At 36.0% G+C, this 21,121-nt stretch overlaps 1 protein-coding gene across 1 annotated transcript in view; it reads left to right on the forward strand.

Annotated features, from left to right (window-relative positions):
- The window catches only part of ZFAND3 (zinc finger AN1-type containing 3), a 131,815-nt gene that overhangs the window by 11,836 nt on the left and 98,858 nt on the right, over nucleotides 1-21,121 (forward strand). The window lies entirely within an intron of this gene.

A 21,121-nucleotide genomic window follows, 5' to 3' on the forward strand; every position in this document is an offset into this window, starting at 1 on the left:
TCAGAAACCCCTGTTTCTGGCATGATATGTGGCAAACGCTAAATGTGGTATTTTCCTTACCACAAAAAATTGAACTGTTCAATTTGAACCATCTAGAAAAAAGCTAGAGATGTGTTATGGTCGCTTTGAGTCTAATTGAATTAGGCAAGTGTAAACATTTTCTTTGAGGGTATATTTTACTTTCCCAAAACAGAGAAAAATCATCTAAATGAATTGACTGGAGAAAAATGATGCTTAGCTGAAAATCCAAAATTGTCATCTAACCCTGTTTGCACAGTTGTTTTATTTAGGACACTGGATGTGTTCATGCACAGGGTTAGATATTGGGTAAAAGTTTTGGGAACTAAGAGGACAAGAAAGCAATGTACGTGAAATTAGTAATTTACATATTTGCTGTTAATTAGTTTAATAGCTGAAGACATTTTTTTTTTAGTTCTGTTATATGTCACTAAATTTCCCATACTTCTGTCATGAATTAGTGCAAGTGGAGAGTGACAGAAGATTCTGTGGGCTCCTTTCATAAGGGGCCTTCCATGTGTGAAGGATGCAACTGAAGAAAGTGCACAGTTTTATGATTATAAGCCTAAAGTCAGGCAGAATCGTGGAAATACCAGGTTTTCTTTTTTATTTTACTTGAAGACTAGAGATGATTGAAGAGTTATGGGCTGATACTGCAGCTTGCTTAATTTTTAAAATTCATTTTAACTCCTGCTTCTGTTTAGGATTCAGCATTAATTTGTCTTAGTTAATGAAGCAGTAGAGTTGTAGTTTGCAGCTGCAGCCTGGCACAGTGGTTAGGTGGTTAAAACTTGCTTGTTCTTGTGTACTGAGAGGGTTACGCATAGCTTGGATGAGAGTTCAGCATGAGGTAAAGTTTCGGGGCTCATTTGTGTTACTTGCTGTTAATGATCACTCTGCTTGCTTACTGTGCCTTTGCTTGAGATTGCCTTCAGAGATGCATAAAAAGCTGCTCTAACGAAAGAACCTTTGCTGTTTGCATGCATGAGAATAAAATATTTAACTTGGCCCTGATTTCCCACTGTCGGAATTGGATGAAATAAATGTACTGATAGTGATTTATTCTCTCAGTCTCCTTTATTAGAGGAAAATAAGAAGTTGAGGCTTGTTCCCACACTTTCTCCATGTTATTCTAAAATAGGAAAATGGTGAGACTAATAGTAGTTTCTCTGAGTGCTGTGATGCCCTTGTTTTTGTTCATGTAAATAATTCTAGGCTGTCTACTTCAAATACTTAGAAAATAGTAAAAGCTACCTTGTGAAAAATGACAGCTGTGAAGATTACAGTTTACATTAGTGTGGATCACTGAAGATGGAAAAGCCAAAATACCACCCTGTGTAAAGGTTTCCTTCTCCTGTCATGGGATGAAGGACTTTTTTTTTTTTTTTTTCACTAGATGTTTAAAACCCTTGAACTTTAAGGCAAAATGTGCATTCTGAATTCTTTTTACCCTGGTAATTGAAATGCAGTTGCCTGAGACCTGGGGAGTGTGCTGTGTGAAATAGGAGAAAGACACAATGCATTACATAGGGTGTCTCCTCCCATCTTCCCATCTGACTGACTCCCTTTTTAGAAATTGCTGTTCCCTGACCTGTCAGCCACTGAAGGGCACGAGCAGCAGCTCATTTCCTCCCATGTGAGATGACCAGTGCAAACACAGTGGAGAAGAGTGAGCTGCCCCTACAGCTGGTCCACACTGCCTTCAGTACTAGCTGTGGTCTTACTTAAGGGGCTTTCACCTGAACAGCAGTGGAATAAGAGCTCCTGACTCAGCTTCCAAGGCACCATGTGAGAAAGACTGTCCACAAACATCTACACTTGAGAATAAATTTAGGCTGGCAAAACTTTAAAGGTGATAGGAAGGGGGAGGGTAAAGCATGTTCGTATTTTGATTAGTCCCTTAGTTCCCTTGTTGCCTTTTCTTCTAAGTTCTCCAAGTAAAAAAAGAAAAACCAAGGTATTTTTATTTTTGTCAATGAAAGAATATAATAGTTTTGGGTGACCTTGTTCTGTCTGTCCTCCAGCCATTAAATTTTAGTTCTGCTGCACTTGCATAAAGGCTTTAGTTATAAATTTATAAGGAAAATGTCAAGTGGCTAGTCACAAAGTGTGATCTATCTTATTACGTAGACACTGCAAACTTCTCCACATACTGCTTAACACTCTTTAGAATACACCTCACTGCTTATGTGCAATTGAATTATGACAGCAAGAAGCGCATTACAGTATAGTAAGCACCAATGCTTTTTACAGTTTTGCTTTAGATCTTGATGGAGTCAGTAGGACATCAGAGGGTAAGGTTTAAGATGTTTGAGAGATCCTGATTACTTACTTAAAAGAGGCTGCTGATGGTTTTTATGTAGTTTTGAAGTACTTCTCTTCAATTAATTGCATGAATTAACAAAACTTAAATGTTTAAAATGCAAAAGTGGCCTGATGTAGATCAACCTGTTTAAATTTGGGAGTTTAGATTTGTGGGTCACTGATTAGCTGAACAGATTTGGTTATGTCAGAGTTGTTTCCCAGCAAGACTTACTGCTGCTGATAGCACATTTGATGATTGACCTAAACACTTAACTAACCCCCCTGTCATTTAGCATGCATAGTGTTTACTTAGTTGCATTTCTCATTAGTTAGATGCTGAGAGGAAATGAGATTAGCAGGTTTTGTTTATGTTTTGCTAGATTCTTGAATAACACTCTTTACTGCTGCATTACTAAGATGATAAATAGGAAATGCTGGGTTTTTCAAAAAAGAAAAGCTTCTGCTTGTTTCTTTGAGCTTTACGAGATTTGTTACAATTTGCAATTGATAGCCATATACATCCTGCTTTTCAGAGCTGCCACAGAGACACTGAAATGTAAGATAAATACTTTTTTCATTAATACTTCCATTCTACTAAACCTAAACTTGGAACACCAATCACATGAAAGTATTTATTTGTACTTTAGGGACACAAAAAGTTCCCTAAACTGGAAAAACAATTTGTCAAGTTGACATTACACAGAATTGTCAACCATAAATAAATCTGTGTGTTTTGCACTAGAGTAGTTCAAAATCCTAAAATGGAATTGTTTTCCAAAGCATGTAAAAGAAGTGTAATACAACATAGACCAGGAAATACCTGCATCTAGTCGAGATACAAATGAGTTCAGCTACAAAAGTACAAAGTTGGGAAAAATGCAGAGGAGATTGAAAATCAAATTATTTGTTATCCTCCTGCAAACATAAATGGAGATTTGTGAATGGAAGGTGTGTATGAAGAATGCTTAATGATCTCTACTGGGTATATGATTTGCTACTTACAGGAGCAAAATTTGCATGTGTAAGAGCAGAGGGCAGGGTTGTTGCACACTGTACAACCGTGAGGAGTCATTTGAACTCAATTTCAGAGGAAGAACAGAACAACTTTTTGTTGCAGTGGATGGATGTTATCAAACTCCATCTTTGGGAGACAAACAGTAAGAAGGAACTCAAGCTTTGTTTCCCCTCTTATTAAGAGGAGGATGATGCTGAAAGGCATAAGGTTGAAAGAGATTTGTGAGTAAAACAGCTAAAATTTCTCACTACACTTTGGAGCATGAAAATGGAAAAATATTACTTTACATTGATGGAAATAATGAATCAATGGGTATTTTCATTATAGAGAGTCTTACAGTCTTGTCTTCTGTGTTTCTATTGCTGAGGTTGTTTTTGTACATTTTCAAATACTGAAAAGCTTAAGACTGATGTAAACACAACTGATTTCTGATATAGAATCAGAGTCTGAAGTATTTTTTTTCCTTGTGCAACTTGAGTTTTGAGTGATTTCCTGAGAGGGCCTTTTATCTAGTTAGAGATGCCCTGAAAATAACATCATTGGTTTAAAACCAAAAAAACTCATTATCTTTGATGAGTAACAAAGCAAATATAGTTCTTGTAACTGAGTGTCCTTCACTGAAAATCTAAATATAAGAAATTATTTCAAAGCATTTAAATGACTTGTGTGTTAAACCCCCTTGACACTCAGGAGCCTTTGGAAATGTTACATTACCATCCATACTTATGTAATGCAATCAGTGATTGTAGGTTTGTAGGACTGAATCCAGAGGCAGAGCTGTGGTGAGTATCTTAATGGGATGATTTACTTCAGTGGCAGAGTCAGCATTGGATAGGCTTATGTATGACTTGACCTAAGCGCATTTAAAATGTAGTTGTGTAGTCCATTTCTTTTAGAAAACATGTGTGTTTAATATTGAAGCAGCTTTAAACAACTCTGAAAGAAGTTACATGCGGGAATAAATAATACAGTTTTACATTTTAATCTTTTCCCCAACTGGCAATACAGCAGAGCAAAAACTGTTGTACATATATGCAATCTGTAGTTCACATTCAGTCTTGTACTAAAACTTCAGAACATTTTAAAGGAATGCAATGAAATAAGATAACTAACTATGGTTCTGTCCCTGGTTTGCACATCTGAAAATAAGTAATAAATACATAGTGGCATTAATATTTTTGAATATCCATATGAAATGTTTTTCTGTGGCTGTGGACAGGAGTGCAGTTGTCTTTATTGTAGTATCACAATAATTATTTAATAATTTCATAAGGCAGTTTTTGGTTTTTTTACTTCTTACTGGTTACTCTTCTATGTGTTTAATTACTGGCAGAGATCATCTTGTGTGTGTACAAAAATATAAATGTTTTCCCCATTGGTAAGATACATCATGCCACAATAACTTGCTATTGTTTCTGATTGTAAACTGTTTTGGAAGACATACTTTATCAGAATTATGTCCACATTCTATTTATGACTATTTTTTTGACAGACCTCGTAGCAGTATACCAAGTTTTTGCATCATTTGACTTATTTTCAGTTTTGAGCTGGAAATACCTTCAAGTATTTGTTGTGCTCCAAAAAGATACAGTAATTTTTCTTTTGTGGATTTTTTGCAGGAGTATGTTTCCAGTCTGCAAAACGGTCTACAAATTTGAGGGAAGAATTTGGAAGAATAAATGTAGTGGGACCATTATGTTGCATTTTAACTCATATATGGGTTTCTCTGCAGCCTCATTGTGCAATATGTTTGAGTATCTCAGGGAATCTGGCAGCACGGGTAGCAGCAGGATTTTTCCTGAACAGAGTGATCAAATAAATTGTTTGAAGTAGGGGGCAAGACAGGATTACTGAACACATTGACTAGTGTGAGGGGAATAATTTAGATGATGGTAACAGAAAAAAAAAGATGTTTAAAATATACTTAAGTGTGGGTATCCTGAATCAGCAGGTTTTCAAATTCCCATACTTCCTTGTTGAATTCGGAGGAGAGGTAGCAGGGCAAAGAGGCAGGGACAATAGCTGTCATTAGTAAGCATGTATGTATGATCCTGTGAGCTTAAAAGGTATTTGGAATATTTTTGCCTTTGCCAACAGTGTTTGCCATAATAAATGCACCCAAAAAAGTCCATCTAGTTTCAGTGAAATGTGGATACCAAGAGTGGTTAAGAACTAGTCTGTGAGTCAAGACAAAGCTGTGAGCTCTGACGTTCCAGGGTGTGATGTTTGGTTCAGTAAAGTTTCAAAAGCCTCAGTAACTTGGAAGGTGAGTCAGTAGTGAAAAAACTTGCATTATTCCATCCACATAAATTCTGCTTTTGTAATTACATGTGGTATCAACAGAATGTAAAGCTTTCATACAAAACAGCCTTTATGGAGAAGGCTAATGTTTTTGGAGATGTTTTGCCTTCCCCTAAGCAGCCTTTGAATTATTTGAGACACTTCTATAAAATCATACAACTTTTTTTTCTTACTATGCTATAAATGCCAGAAGTACAGCTGCAGTCACTGACCTTTAGCTGTATAATAGTAAGATAAAAATTTTCAAAACCTTTGGGCCTGATGTATAAGTGTATTGCTTTGTATATCACGGAACTTCACTGAAGAATGAAGACCAGAGTATTCAACTGAGTATTCCAATTCACAGGATTTTTTTTTTTTAAAACATAGATGTAATACTTCTATTCCAACTGAAAGTGATGATTCAAAATAAGACACTTACCTTTAGGGAACAAAATGCAGAACAAGGAGAGACAGATATGACAGTCTGTCCCATTGGCAGCGGAGAGCTAAGAAGCAGGTAGTTCAAAAACCTTTTTTTTCCTTTGGACCATTTTGTCACTATTGTTGAGGAGGCTTCTAGACCCTGTGCTCTGGGATGAAATGTTCACAATTTATTATAGGCACAAACTTTGCCCACATTGTGTAACCAGTTTTAGTATAGTTGTTATAAAGGAAAAATGAAACCTGCAGTGTAGTTATGGTTTTCTTGCACAGTAGCAGAAATACAAAACTGAATATAACTTTTATTCCTCTGAAACTACTTACAGTGATGGTTGCTGTAGCTGATGGGTAAACTATGAACGATGATGTATTTAAATGCAAGCTAGAATTCTAATTGCATCTTGAAGCTTTAGGAAAGTGTTGGTCACTTTCCTAAAATAAGCTTTAATATCAAAAATAGCATAAGATAGCTGTGGAAATGGGAGGATTTGTGGATTTTTATTGAGGTTTTTTGGGTGGCTTTTCGTTTGGTTTTTTTCCCCTAGAGTGAGTATTGTAACAAGGAAGAACATTGTTTCATAATTTTAAGGCATTTTATTTCAAGTGCGAAGGTTTAATGTGTGTTTAGAAAGTTGTCTAGAGAAAATTACTTTTAAGCAATATATCTTTATATTGCTTTGTACTCTTACATTATGAAAGCAAAGAGCTGACTGCTTGAGCTTATGATTAATAGTCAATTTCAGGTTTCCAGACAGCACATTTCACAAGCCATAAACTGACAACATTAACAGTATACTAATACAAATATGCATATAATATATAAATATATATAAATATATAATCTATCTAGCTATGTGTCTATAGATGTATATTTCTATCTTGGTTGGAGCATGGTGGTAATAATGCTAGGATTGATAGTCCAAAAGAGTTGGACTTGTGGTTCCTTTCCAACTCAGAATATTCTGTGATGTGTATATAAATAGTTCTCCATATTTATATATCTCACTTACATTGAAGCCGTGGACCTTAGTGTTTTCTTACTAAATTGAACATTTAATCTGTTGTAGCTGACTTTAGCAAAGAAGCTCTGTTACATTTTTTTAAACTTTAAGATACAGGGAAACAAAATTCCTTATGTGATGCATACAAAAGCAAAAGCTTTATCTATGTTTAGAAAGTCCAATAATTACAGTTCTCAGATGACCTGCAAATGAAATTTGGAGGAGAATAAAATTCTGGAATCTGAAGCCGCAGCCATTTGAAAATACTAAGCCACTTACCGTTTTAAAAAGGGACTACTGAAAGAAAGTGTCTCACTTGCTTTTATTCTGTTGTTGTTTTAACCTTTATAGAGACACTTAAAGACTGAAATTTTTCAGTAGATCTGGTGGGCCTGTCAAACTACTTCTTTGCTTCTCCAGAAGTTACTAAAGTCTCAAGAGCAGATGTGGGAGTTCCTGTAAATCTTTACTGAGGGAAGTGAGTCAAAATTATGATTTTATTCACTTTGGGTTTGTCCAGCATTTTGAGAATGACTCTCATTCTACTTAAATGTAGTAAATATTCATATTTGTTTTTATAGAGTCTTTCCTTGGTAATAATACCTTCCAATGTGTTCATTCACTCGCCTTCTGATCGCTAGTTTTATTGTGCCGAAAAGAAAAGCAGAAAAAAATAGATCAGGATTCTTGTAATACAGTGTAAAAAGGAGGCAGACAGATACATGCTTGTGTAATTGCTCATATTTTCTTTTCTATACTGGGCAAGTTTTCTGGGTTGTTTTGCTTACGTGATACTGAATCCTGTAATATGCTAAGTTGTAATATTGATCCAGTTTCATTTAATACAGTATTCAGCATTTCCCCTTCTAATAACACAAAAGACTACTACATAAATAAATGTATTTGATTACTGAATGCTAATTTTGGTGAGTGGTATTCCTTCTCTATGGATTTATTTGCAGACATGGGTATTTGGAGTCAAAATTATCATCTAGTAGTGCCCACTGCAGATGGTATTCACTAGAGCTTTGCAATGCAAGTGTAAGGTTATGTATTTAACTTGGATTTTATAGAGCTGAGAGAAGATCTTCTGAACTTGCTGCAAGTCTTGTTGTGACTCACCCATTGGTACTGGAGTGTGGTAGCCTGCTTCTATAATGTATTTCCTTTATACATTAAATTCTTTTTAGTGTTTCTGGTAGTTCAGCTGATTCAGTGTTTACAACAGCAGAAAGCCATGTGTGCTAATAGTTTGAGTTGTAAAATGTTTCACAGATGTTAGAGTACCTAGAGAATTATGAATGTTCAGTGCAAACTAGCAGAGACCCTCAGTACGGATTTTGTTAACACAGCAGACAGGCACTGTGTTACCTCCCACCTCTGTGGGTACTTTTTATCATTTTAAGGGTGCTGGGTACAACCCATGGATTTTATACCAATGGTATATTTGAAAGTATATTGAGTCATGAACATTTTTTTATTGAACAAATAGTAAATTTAAATTTCTGACCTTGGTTAAGTGTGAAGGCTAAGGGGAAGTGAGCACCATCTAATAAAAGATGAGCAGTCTCTCCCCAACTTCCTTTGCTGCTTTTTTATTGCCATATATGATATTTTATTTTTTTTTTAAAGTTCTCCAGACTTTAAGAAGAACTAAACTCCAGCCAAGAACTAAACTGAGATTCGGAGTCCAGTCCACTTTCCCTTAGTAGGTCAATTAGATACACTGGAACAATTTGCCAGTTCTTCATAGGATGTGCTCAAAAAAAACAGGTGGAATATTTACTGATAATTATCTCCTGTATTAGTGAACACTGTGGGACACAGCTGGTCTTTCTTAGAAACGCTTTTGATTTAATGCATGCCGAGCTCGTACCATAAATGTCTCTCAGGAAAACAAGTGATTTCAGGAATTATATTTACAAGATACTTTTGAAGTTGGCTGTAGTTGCATACATACCACAACACCTGCATTGTTTCTTTTGCACCCAATTCACCATAATATCGTTAAGAAAATAAAGATTAAACTTGTGATTAGAGAGTATTTGTGTTGTAGATCTGACTGTCTTTTCAGGTAGTAATCAAGTAAATAACAGAGTTTGATGTTCATGCCACTGGTTCCAATTTAACAAATCCTAGGAATGATTTAATGAATCCCCAGGTATGATGGGTGGTAGCTGGAAGTTAGCACATGTGAAAGTGATTAGAATATGGCTGTAGTAGATTGTGAGCAGTGCTGATTGACAGCATAAGCAATAATTTGCTCTGTGTCACGGATAACAGCAGTAGCATTTACAGTGATGAGTGTTAGTTAAAATTTCAAACAGTGAGTCCTTTAAGCTTGAGATGACAAGCTGTATGGAGAAAGATACTTAAAATGTACCTGTGAGTCTGTTCTTTTCACTTCTGTGGGTACAGATGCGCTCATAGTGGAATATAAGGGATTGATTTTCAGGCATGCTGCAGTTAAACATGCATAGAGAACAGTTCTTGGTTACAGTCAGAAACAAAATAATTGAGGACTCTTGACAAGATCCCCAGCACTTGGATATTTTAAATAATAGTATTTTGCTGGGATAGCTGTATTAGCTACCAAATCTGAATATGTGGAAACAAATGCTGTTGCTTCCTTTTAGAATTTTGAGAAATGTAGTTTTATGTAATATTTTGAAAAGGTATAGAGAGTTGAAAGATGCGAAAATAAGAAACTCAGAATAATCTAGCATAAGAATGCCAGTGTTCCATTAGGACATTGTGGCACTTGTTTGATAGATCCAATTCAGCACTGATGCTGTTTTTTGTGTGCTGTGCTCATTCTATTTCTTATGGAAGATACTTCATGCTGTTGATTTCCTGATCAATTCCATGACAGTGTTAGTGACCATATAGCTGCAAAAGACAATGGAAAGATATCGGTCTATTTAAAAGAAAAAAAGGAAAAACATCTGTATAATTATTAACATTTACATAATAAGGCTCAAAATACTTTTATTTAATTGTTTCCTTTTGTTTAATTATTTACAGAGAAAGTTAAACATGCAAAAGTTTATGCAGTAAGCTTTCCCATAACAGAGAGTTCTTTTATCAGGTGTTTGTTTGAGAAGTTTCAATTTTTGTCTGTGAAGAAATTAATAAATATAGACTAGTAGTATGTTAGTTTTATTCAGTGAGTCATGTGCATGTTAACTTGAATTAACATGTGATAAAAGAAAATAGCAGACTGGAATACTGTCTACTAAAAGAATGCATAGGGTACTATTCATCTGTGTTTTGAGAAACCTTTACTACAAGTAACTTAATAAACTTAATTCTTCTATAGTAGAACCAAATTGTATGGCTACAATTACAGAAAGACCAGCAGCCAGACATATAAGCTAACTGTGGGTAATGAGAAGATTTAATAATATTTTAGTATTTAGTATTATATCAGTGCTAGTCAGGTTTAAAATCTGCATTTAGCGAATAACTTTTTTTCCTCCCTCTAGAATTGTAGTGGGGTATTTAAGATGCTTTTTCTTTCTGAAAAAACTTGAAGTATTGTTTCTGTTGTAATTGCTCTTGGAGATCATGCATTTGCACTCAGAATGCTGGAAAATGCAAGACATCAACACTATGGTGCATTACATTATTTTAAAGTTGTTTCCTATTTTTCTACCACAAGTTCTGGACATTATGGCTTGAGTCATTTGGGCTCGCGGTGTTTATTACAATCTATTTTTTAATGTGTAGTTCTTTAGCCCAGTTAAATTTATTTTAAGCATTTTTTTATTCAAAGTAAAATTGAGAAGAGTTTTCAGATAACATAGCTGGATAAAGTAGAGTTAAGGCAGCTGTTCCTCCTGGGCACATTAATCATAGTATTTGAGCAAAAGAGCACATTTACTTGCAGTTCAGTTACTGAACTCTACAACATTGTTAACTCATTAACTTTCCAAAATTCCTTACTTGAAAAAAAGAATGGTATTGAGCAGCATTCCCTGGGTCAAGCTCAGGTCTTGGCAATTGTGTTGAAGATGTAGGTAGGAGCTGAGATTTTCAGATATTAAAATATCTTTCATGTTTAGTGTTTAATCACAGCTTGAGAAAACCTCAAAACCAGCCAAACAAAAAAACCTAAAATAGTCTTCCCCTTCCCCCTAAAAAAAAATACTCAAGTCTCTCAAGCACTTCTATTTCATTTTGGATTTTTTAATTATGCAGATTTCCTACACCCCCCACTTTTGGATCTGTTTTTGAATGGACTGATTTTAGGATGTTTCACAGAGCAAACCCCTTTTGCTCTATAAAGCAAGTGAAGGATCTTGGGGCTGAAGACACTTTCCATGGCCAGTATCCACTGTGTCTTAGAAGCTTCTGAGAAAGCAACTTTATACTGAACACTGCTGAAAAGAGGATGCTGCTTTATATGAACTATCAATGGAGCTGTAGGTCCCAGCCTATCAAATGTCATTTTTCACTGAAATAATGGTGGTTAGTGTGTAATTGCTGTTGTATTTCTTTACCTGTGTTTGTACCTCAATGCACGCGTGGGAAAGAAAAAATCACACCTTTTTCTGTGTTCAGATTTGTATCTTGCTCTGTATAAATCTTTGTTAATATCAGCCTAATTCTTGCTTGTAGTGTTTTGGGGTTTTTTTGAGGGTTTGTTTCTTTTTGAAGTGGTGTTACCAAACATGTTTGTGTTGGTTTGTTCCTTAACTCTTTGTTGTTCTAAATTTTACCTGTTTTATTTAGTCTTTTTCAGATGCTTTAGAAGTTGAATGTTTAACACAGAAACATTGTGAAGGAATTATTTGTAAGCAGTTTTATGCTGGTTAGAAATGCTGTATTGGTTGGAATGATGCTGAACTGTTAGAAAACTCCAAAGTACTTAGGAGAGGATATCTCTTCTCAAGGTTAAACATCCAAAGTGTTGTTCTGAGCCACGACTTTGTGTAATGTGTTGCTGAAAACATTAGTTCATAACATTTCTGCAGTATAGCAAGAGAGTTACACTATGTTTCTTTACTCTGGGATGGATCTTTTGGGGGTGGGATCCTGTCATAACTGATAGATAAAAAATCCACCTGACAGCTATCCACAGGCATCCACCTGAGAGCTATTCAGAACTTGACCAAAATTCTGGGATGACCAAGATGAACATGTAAACCTGCTTTTGCTACCAGTAAGATCATCTTCGGTGGTTCATTCCAATTTTAAAAGTGACTTTTTATGTGGGTTTTTTCCTACTTTCTTTGTCTTATTTTTCTGCTATTGTAACAGCAGGGCGGAATTGTTTTCTGACAGTGAAGGTAGATCTGCTTCCAGGAATGTTTTGTTTAGATAACTGGCAAATTGCTCCTTGTGTAGGTATAATCTTAATACAATTCAAATTCCTGAGGAGGAGCTGAAGTACTCTTCTTTTCTAAAATAGGATCATGAGACATGATTTTTCACACCTGCATTTTCACACCTGAGAACTGAAAATGTCTGTGTGTAGTCAGTCAGATGTAGAACAGACCAGAGTAAGAGCCCCATTGCTTCTTTGACTGTACAATTGGGTATAAGGCAGGCTAGGATGGAAGAAAGTGAATTTCCCGTGGTGAACATCCAGGCAAACTTTTGGGGACTACTGAAACTTGTTTTAAATGGGGAGGAGGAAAAATACCTGCTAACTTCCATACTGGTACCTTCTTTCAGATGTGTTTATGAGCAGTGTTGTAAGATAGGATTGCAGGCACTGTATCAAAATTCTTCAGGTGCTTTTCAAGAAGTGCCACAATTCTATCATGGTGTGCAGTTCCAGAAGGATTCAATAACCAAGGAGTTCAGAGAACCATAAAAGGCAGTTTGTCTCTCATTTACAAAATGTCTTTCATTGCTGCTTTTTGGGGTTGTCTAGGCAGGTGAGAGATCCTGCTGGACAACCTTGTCATTACTAAATAGGACATAGCTCCTTACCCATCTCAGAATAGTAATGTTTTCTTGCTTTGTCCAAGGGATACTCTTTCCTTTTGGTTTTGGCTACTTTATTTCTGAACCTAACTTCCTGTGTTTTTAACTCATAGAAATAAATAGTCAAAATAATGATTGGGATTCTAACTCATCCTGTCAGATCTCTTGTATGTAATGCACCTTCAAGTGCCTTCTCCCTCTGTGTTTGGGATGGTCAACACTTAAAACTCCTTTTTGCTTGATTAATGTTTGATTTGTTAGACACAAAATGTAGAGCTCTGCAACAAAGTACTTTGTTTTATAATTTTGATGTTCTGCTAGCTTTTGAGAGAACACACATGGCACAATATTTATACCAGACTTTATTGGTGTGATTTGTTAATACTAATACAACAACATTTCAAAACCAGTTTACATATCTTGTCCTTTTAAATGTTACTTGACATAAACCCTGCAGTCTCAGAAATACTTTGCAAAGCTGTTTTCCTCTCCCCCTGCACCAGAAATTCAAATGTTCTAACCATTCTAAGCCATCATAATGGCAGGCATTCTTAAGTGTACTTGTGCCAGAGAAAAAGAACTTAGATTAAAAAAACTAAACGCTTCACTAGGCATTGTGTACCGAAGAGACACGCTGGGCTTAAAAGCAGCAAGAATCAAACATTTTCCTACTTTGTGTGCTAAATATGGCAGTTCAGGTCAGGAAGTACTTCAGGAGGGTTTCCTGGCAAGGTTTGATATGTAATTACCCATCCCTTTAAGTCCTGGGACAAAATGGTTTCTTTCTTGAGGTTTCTTCCAGCTGCTTTTTTTCCCTAAGAATGTTTTATTATTTAGTATCTATTTACTGATCTTGTGGTAAAAGGAATAACAGAAATTGAATAGATTTTTGAGTGGTGCTTATCAGCAGAGCATTTATTGGAGTGTCTGATCTGAAGAAAAAGATAAAGTTAATATCTCATATTGTAAATCTCAGGAGGATGATTGTGTTGTCATAGGGCAATGTTAGTTATTACCTGCAATATACAGCAAAATAATATCCTTGAGGAATTGGTGGAAGGTGGATAGATCAAAACTTTGAAGTTTTATTCCTACCTCAGTAAAGGCTTCTTCAACTCTTAGAATTCCAAACTTCTAATTGTCCTTTAAATAATAGGCTATACATCATCTTGAAAAATATTTTGAAGAGTTATCAGAGGAATGTTTGGTATATGATTTTTCTGCTGAGATTGTTTTTTTAAAGCATAGAGTTGTGTATTCATGGGAATATGAACCATTTAGCTTTGACTGGAGGGCAACAACATTGTAAGTTCAGCTAGAAACCCAGATGAATCAGATCGAAGTTCTCACAACCTGTCTTAGCTCATTTAAATGCACTGGATTCTTTTGCAGTTTATTTTAAGAATTGTTGGAGAAGGCTTTCAGTGAAAACTCTTATCAGTGTTTTTGTGTATTTTGCAAGACTCAGCTGCTTCACTGAAAATGTGTATTTTCCACAATCTCCCATCTTGCCACTTATGTGTTTGTGTTCTTTTCTGGACTAATTGTCAACTGAGCACTTCAGTGTCTTTATGTATTTAAAACATAAAAAGTCTTTCAGTCATAGAGTTTAAAAAGGATGCTTTAGTGTACCTGTTAGAAAAAATAATAAACTAGGATCCAGCTACTTCATTGAGGTATCAGCACATCAGCATATCTTTTGAGTGTGGAAAGCTGCCAGAAGGGCATTGCACTAGTACACTGTAAAGTTCATAAAGTTTGCCCTCCATTTCATTTCAAATTGAGGTAAGAATGCGTGGTTCACTAAAGCATAATTTTCAGCAGCTTACAAAAAATCTTCAGATGATAAGCAACATTTAAATTGTTTGTGGTGAAAATGAGAAGTCCAACACCAGAATACTGATGTTTTTAAAGCACAACCCCCTATAGTAGCTGTAATAATAAAAAATGTTACTGATAACACTTTTCTAATTGAAGTTCTTAACCCTGAGCATATAGGTATAGAACAGATGATGAAGTACATTCATGAAGAACAGATTCTGAATGCATTCATGGGATATTTAATTTCAGATCTTAGTTCACTTAAAAATCTGTTTCTGAATGCATGTGACTTTCTCGTTGCCAAGTTCTCTGTAGGTCCACCTGTGTTTGCCATGCTCCACTTCTGCTCTTTTATTTGAAAGGAATTTGGCATGCATCATTTATGAAGAATAATTGAATTACCTCAGTTAAAAAATATGAATAATTGTTGAAACTGCCCCAAAAAATTTGCCTATATTCCCTTAACAAGATTATAAATTACAAAGGATGTATAAATATAGAATATGCAGCATATATGAAATCAGTGAGGTGACTTCTGATTTAGAAAAGTAAAATGGCTTTTTTTCAGAAGGTAGTGTACAGGATATATAGAACTTTCAAAGGACAGTTGAGGATCTTATTAACACAGTCTAATTAACCTCCCTCCTGTACAAGGTGAAGCATTAGATGCTCTGAATGAATGATGAAAAGTGTCAGGGAAATACAGAATAGGATCGATTTTCTTTTAATAATAAATAATCCTTCTAATTTATTTGGATGAAAGTAAACGTGTCTGCTATGGTTTTGCTTTTGCCCTGTGCCAGGATTCAGCTCACAGTGAATTCTTAGCAGAGGTCTAAGGCTTTGAAAATTGCTTTCTAATGGAAATGGTGACAGATCATTAACTACACTAGTATAAATGCATTGATTTAACATGAGTATAGTCGTCCTGAGTTGGAAAATGCATGACATAGTATGTGCTGAGCATCTTTGTGGTTTTAACTAATTAGTGACATGATTCATACTATGTTAATCTTTCTCAAACATAGGGCCTCTGACAATGTTGGACAGGTATCATTCAGGGGCTGAGATACATTTGTACTGTAGTGACACTGTGATCCCACTGTAATTGCTGTGCTGGAAGGGGACCAAGAAGCGTTTAACATGCTGCATTTAATCACCAATGCAATTACAGGGACACTGAAGTAGATACGTTTTCCTGCTACCAAGTCATAGCAACTTCTGAATTGTAACAAACCATTACTAGATGTGCTGGAAGGCTTTGTTTCCAATAAAAATGCAGAACCTGGGATTTTATAGTTATACTTAATTAGGATCTGTGGTTTTTAATATTTTTTTAAACGTCTAATGCACATATGCTGCATAAAAGCATTTTTTCTCCAAAACCTTTATTCTTCTATCATTAAAAGACATATGAACAAAAATTAGTTTCAAGAATTATGATTATTCTGCTGTTGTTTTTCAAGCATTGAGAATACATACCTGTATGTAGTAGTAGAATTTTTACTCTGAGGCAGCTGCACAATTCTTGTCATTGGTGAGCATCTGCACTAATAATACTAGTTCACCATTACCTTAAGTCTGGGTGGCATGCTAATAGAGGTGAAACTGAGCATTTTGTATTTCCCCTTGGCACTTGTATAGAGTAAAGGTAGTATTAGATTTTAGTGTTTCTGGTCTCCTTTTGTTTTTTTGCCTTAAGGATGGGATGGGGAAGTTATGAAGCACCTGATCATCTGCTGGAAAATGGAGGATTCTGTTACCAAAACCATCATTATTTATTAGGTGTGCCTGCCCAAGTTTCTTGGCAGAAGTTTGTTTTTGGAGACTGAGTATCTTGAGATCAGTCAAGTTTTTAAGTCTCTGACTGAACAAAATTTCCACATGTGACTTGTTCTTGACTCTTCAGAGTGAGATAGTTTTTTGACTCTGTTTGTTCTTATCAGCTGCTGTGCATCTAACAGTTGTGTCTTTGAGATTTAGGGCTAGAATTCACTCGCATTCTTGAATGTGGTTTTGTATTGGTAGTCATTTACTGGAAGAGGGGGAAGGAAAACCAAACTTCCAGTGAAGACAAATTAGAATGTGCATTGATTTGGATGGTACCTTGCAGTGATATACTGTAAAACGGCAGGGAATAAAAGGAATAATTGATAGTATAGAGCATAAAATTGAGTTTATAAGATCAAGTGCTCTTCTTGGAGCAGATAAAGCCACTTCACACCTTCATAAGAATGTAGTGGAAGTACCATATGAAAATGGAATCAGGGAAGCAATCTCTTCAGTTTTCTTAATTAGTTACATATCAATTGTGGTACATGATATGAGCACGTATAGGATTTGAAGTATGTGATTTTTGCTATTTAATGCCTGTTGCTGGCTCTCAGTTCTCATTATGCACCTTTAACTGGAGATGCAGATGTGCATCTCTCTGAGGTTGGGAACTTATAGTGGTCTGTGTGCACATCTGTCTGATTGCTCAAATGGTTCCCTTTGCTGTGGCGAGTTGTAGGCACAACAGTACAAGTAAGGGGATGATGGTTTGGAGAGCCTCAAGTGTGCATTTTATTTTTACCCTTACATGCAATATATTTCCTGCTTAAAGTATAAACATGTTAGAACTTCTAGGATTTCCCATTTCTGTACATTTTTTCCTCTTTCAAAGTCCCTATGTCATTGCTACTGCTTTCATGGACATGTTGTTAAGGGTGTGGGTTTTTTCCTTTGACAGCAGAGGCAGTTTTACTACCCTCACTGTTCTCAGACCAAACCCTGCAGAACTGTTGCATGCTATCATTCTGTAGCCTCTGGACTTGAAGTATCCTCTGCATTTAACTTAGTCTGCCACTTGACCTTCTGAGCTTTCTTCACCTTGTGGTTTCCAATCTGCATAATAATTTTATATTACACTTTAGTTAAATGGTTTCTTTTTGACAGATGGAAGTACCTCCAAAGAGGGTTTAACTATATATTCTGCCTCAGCGATAATGCCATTCTGTTTGACTTGATATATCTATAAATATGAATGTCTTTCTGAATACCAGCTTAAATTATGTACAAGTAGAGATTATAAATTATCTGTATAAAAATGACTTTCTAGGGATATTGTACATATAAAATATATAGTGTGAGTAATTCTGGATGAGGTGCTGTTCAGCATGAAGCTGAGTTTTTATGAGGAAAATCTAGGAATTACTATAATATGTGCAGTTAAAAATTGTGGTGATTTGATACCTGATTCAGAAGCATATCCCAAGCCAGCGGTGTCAAGAAAGGTGTAGAAATGCTGGGTGTCATCCTACACTTGCAGTCTAAAACACTCAATTCTCATTGCCAGGACTAACTTAGAATTCTAGCTTTGCCGTGCCTTATATACCACTGCAACGATGATATTGTTATGTGTTCCTAGAAACAGGAATTGTATTGCCTTCCCTAAAAGACATCCATGACCGTCTTTTTCCTATGAAGTGGAAACAGAAGGCTGTGTTGTGATTAAGACTTTGTTATTTTAGAACTTTGAGTGTTTCAAATAAAATTGTCCCTAGAAATAACAGATATTGCAGGTGTATGATATATTTGAGAAGGTTGTTGGGAACAAAGAAATTTTACATTTTTATGTTCCTCCCTGGCACTATGAGCTTCTGTTGAATTCTGGAGTCACTGAGAAGCAATTAAACCAGTGATGTGCTTAACATGTGCTTCGCCAGAGAGCAGCAATATGCAGGTTTGCTCAATTTTAAGTCTTGTGAGTGAACCCTTGCCTGCTGAAAAGAGGAGATCCTAGCAGTGAGAGGAGGGATTTGCAGTATAGAAAAAGGCTGTCAAGCACTTTACTTGACAGACACTGACCTGCTAAATTTGGTGTACATAAACTGCATAATGCATTTGCTTTATGAAACTTTTGCTCCAATTAAATATTGCATTTTCATAAAGAAGCTGATTGTTGATCAATGCGGCTACTCTGTCTTTGCTGTTTTCTTAATTCGAGTGTAGTGTTGGTGGGTGTATCTGCTCTCACGTAAGTGGCTATGTAAAAGAAACTAATAAAAAACCACTCAAGGTTCAGGTTCTCATCCTAGTAGCAGTTTCAGACTGACTTGAGTGCCTTGAAAAAGCGTATACAAGGATCGAAGGGAAAGTGATCCTTGAAACTGTAACAGTGTTACTTGGCTTACAAGGTCACCTGTCCAATAGTGCTGTCCTTTCAGAAAATTTCATGGGGTTTTGTGCGTTAGATGTACGTGGCAGCCTTTTTTCTCTTTTTCAAGAGCTCTGTGTTGTGTTTGTGTCTGTTTTCCATTGTTGGTGTGCTGATAAGTAAATATTGTATGAGGCTTTGGATTGATATTTAACAGATGAGATGGTTGATTATACCAAAGAAAACATTTGTCATTGCCCGTTCCAGTGTCATCAGTATGAACCAGCTGAACTCTGCCTTTCTTTTTCTTTGCTGCCCCTGGGGTTTAATGGCTTTGCAGAGAAGTTCCTGCCTGGCATATTGAGCTGCTCCAGAAGGTCTAACCCATAAGCAGTGAGTACTGAACTGCAGCACACTGATGCTGTAGGTGTTGACTCACCATGCTGTTTTTAATTGCAGTTCTCTTGAAGGTAGATAATCTTTGCAGACCGTCAACACATTGAATCTTTGGGTATTTACCAATCTGATGATATATTTGTATGGCTACAAATGCTGTTCTGCTTTTCTTTTCTTGGGAATTAACTTTTCTCCTGTGCACATACTGTTTGCATTTAAAACTAGCTTTCATGTGTCTGTGGCTCTTGCTGTAGCTGGCAAATGGTTATGTCTCAAATCTCCAGTGATATGTGTTCTTACAGAATTTTTGAGCCTGATGTAAACCAGCTTTCAGATGTGCATGAATTGAAAAGCATCTGTAATGTTTTGGTGTGACTGATACCAAGATATGATTGACCAGGTCTGGATTTACTTTGTTACTGGAAAGTCATTTAAAATAACCATCTGCAAATTCGGGTAGGGGGAATCTATAATTCTGATATGTGTTCATTTGTGATACAATTGCTTTGAAAAAGTTGTCAATTTTTTTTGTCTCAAGGTAACAAGCAGTTTTTTTTATAATTTGTATGTTGTTAGACTCAGATCTCCTCTCAAAATTCCCTTCCTGTTTGATAGTCTCAGTTGTTTCTTTGTGTGTATTTTTATAGAGAGAAAGGTGCAGCTAATTTGGCTAAATGATATGTTCCAGCTAGAGGCTGCCCTGGGGAGGAAAAAAGGTCTTATAGGCATGGACAGTTTTGGTACAACCTTGCCTGTTAATAGGTACTTTCAAACCTACCCAGGATGGCGTTAATGCCTGTAAATAATGGCAGAGTTGATTCAGGAATGCTGTGCAAATTAAATATTGGGCAGTGTGTACAGAAGCCAGTTCATTCTTGCCTAAAGATAATCCAACACATAGAGAACTTCTGAGAATATTCTCCAGGTCACTTTGTAAAGGAGATGTGATGTTAGAAGAGAACTCTTTGTAAACTGGGGGAAACATACTGTATTGCTTTGGGTATTTTCATGTTTTTCATGGGAGCCTAGAGAGATCTTATAACTTTTAATTTTTTTTTTCTTTCTTTTTTCTTTTTTTTGGTGAGGCTACTGACTTTGAGGTTTGAACACCTGTGGCATAATTGCATATGCACTTTGTAGACATCTGGGAGGCTTAAGATATTGCTGCTGTTCTACTGCTGTTTTTCTTTCAGCTGAAGGTTGCTGCCCTCACAGCTGAGCCCACCCTTGTGGATTATATGAACTATCCTAGTCCATGTCAGTGCAAAGTCAGCCAGTTAAACCATTCCAGCTAGACTTCCAAGAGCACATCTGTCTGTGTCCTTATAAGTAAAATACTTTAATCTCTCCATTGCTGTATTGTATTCAGGATTTGTCAGGACTGCAGAGCTGTTGCCAAGGGGAGTCTGCTATTCAAATGGAATGTATTGGTCCTTTCTATCTATCATTATCACATTGCAATACAAAGATTTGAAGAATGTGTAATTTGATGAATGTGTAACATATACATTGAATGGTAAAGTAAGTTTATTTTAATATATGAAGTAAATGTGTAGAAGTCATATTTTGGAAACTCTTGGAAAGAGATTACCCTACAAAGTCTTTTTCCATACTCTCATTTCTAATTCAGCCACTTCTAGCCACTTACCTTTGATTCCTAGCCATTTAAGTTCTTACCTTCTCTGTACCCTTGCTTCATTGCCCCCCAAACTTCCCTGTATTGATTAGAAATATAATGAATTTTTTAGCTCTATTTTTTTTATTTTTTGC

The sequence above is a fragment of the Vidua macroura genome, chromosome 3, assembly GCF_024509145.1.
Source record: "Vidua macroura isolate BioBank_ID:100142 chromosome 3, ASM2450914v1, whole genome shotgun sequence".
Lineage (NCBI taxonomy): Eukaryota > Metazoa > Chordata > Aves > Passeriformes > Viduidae > Vidua > Vidua macroura.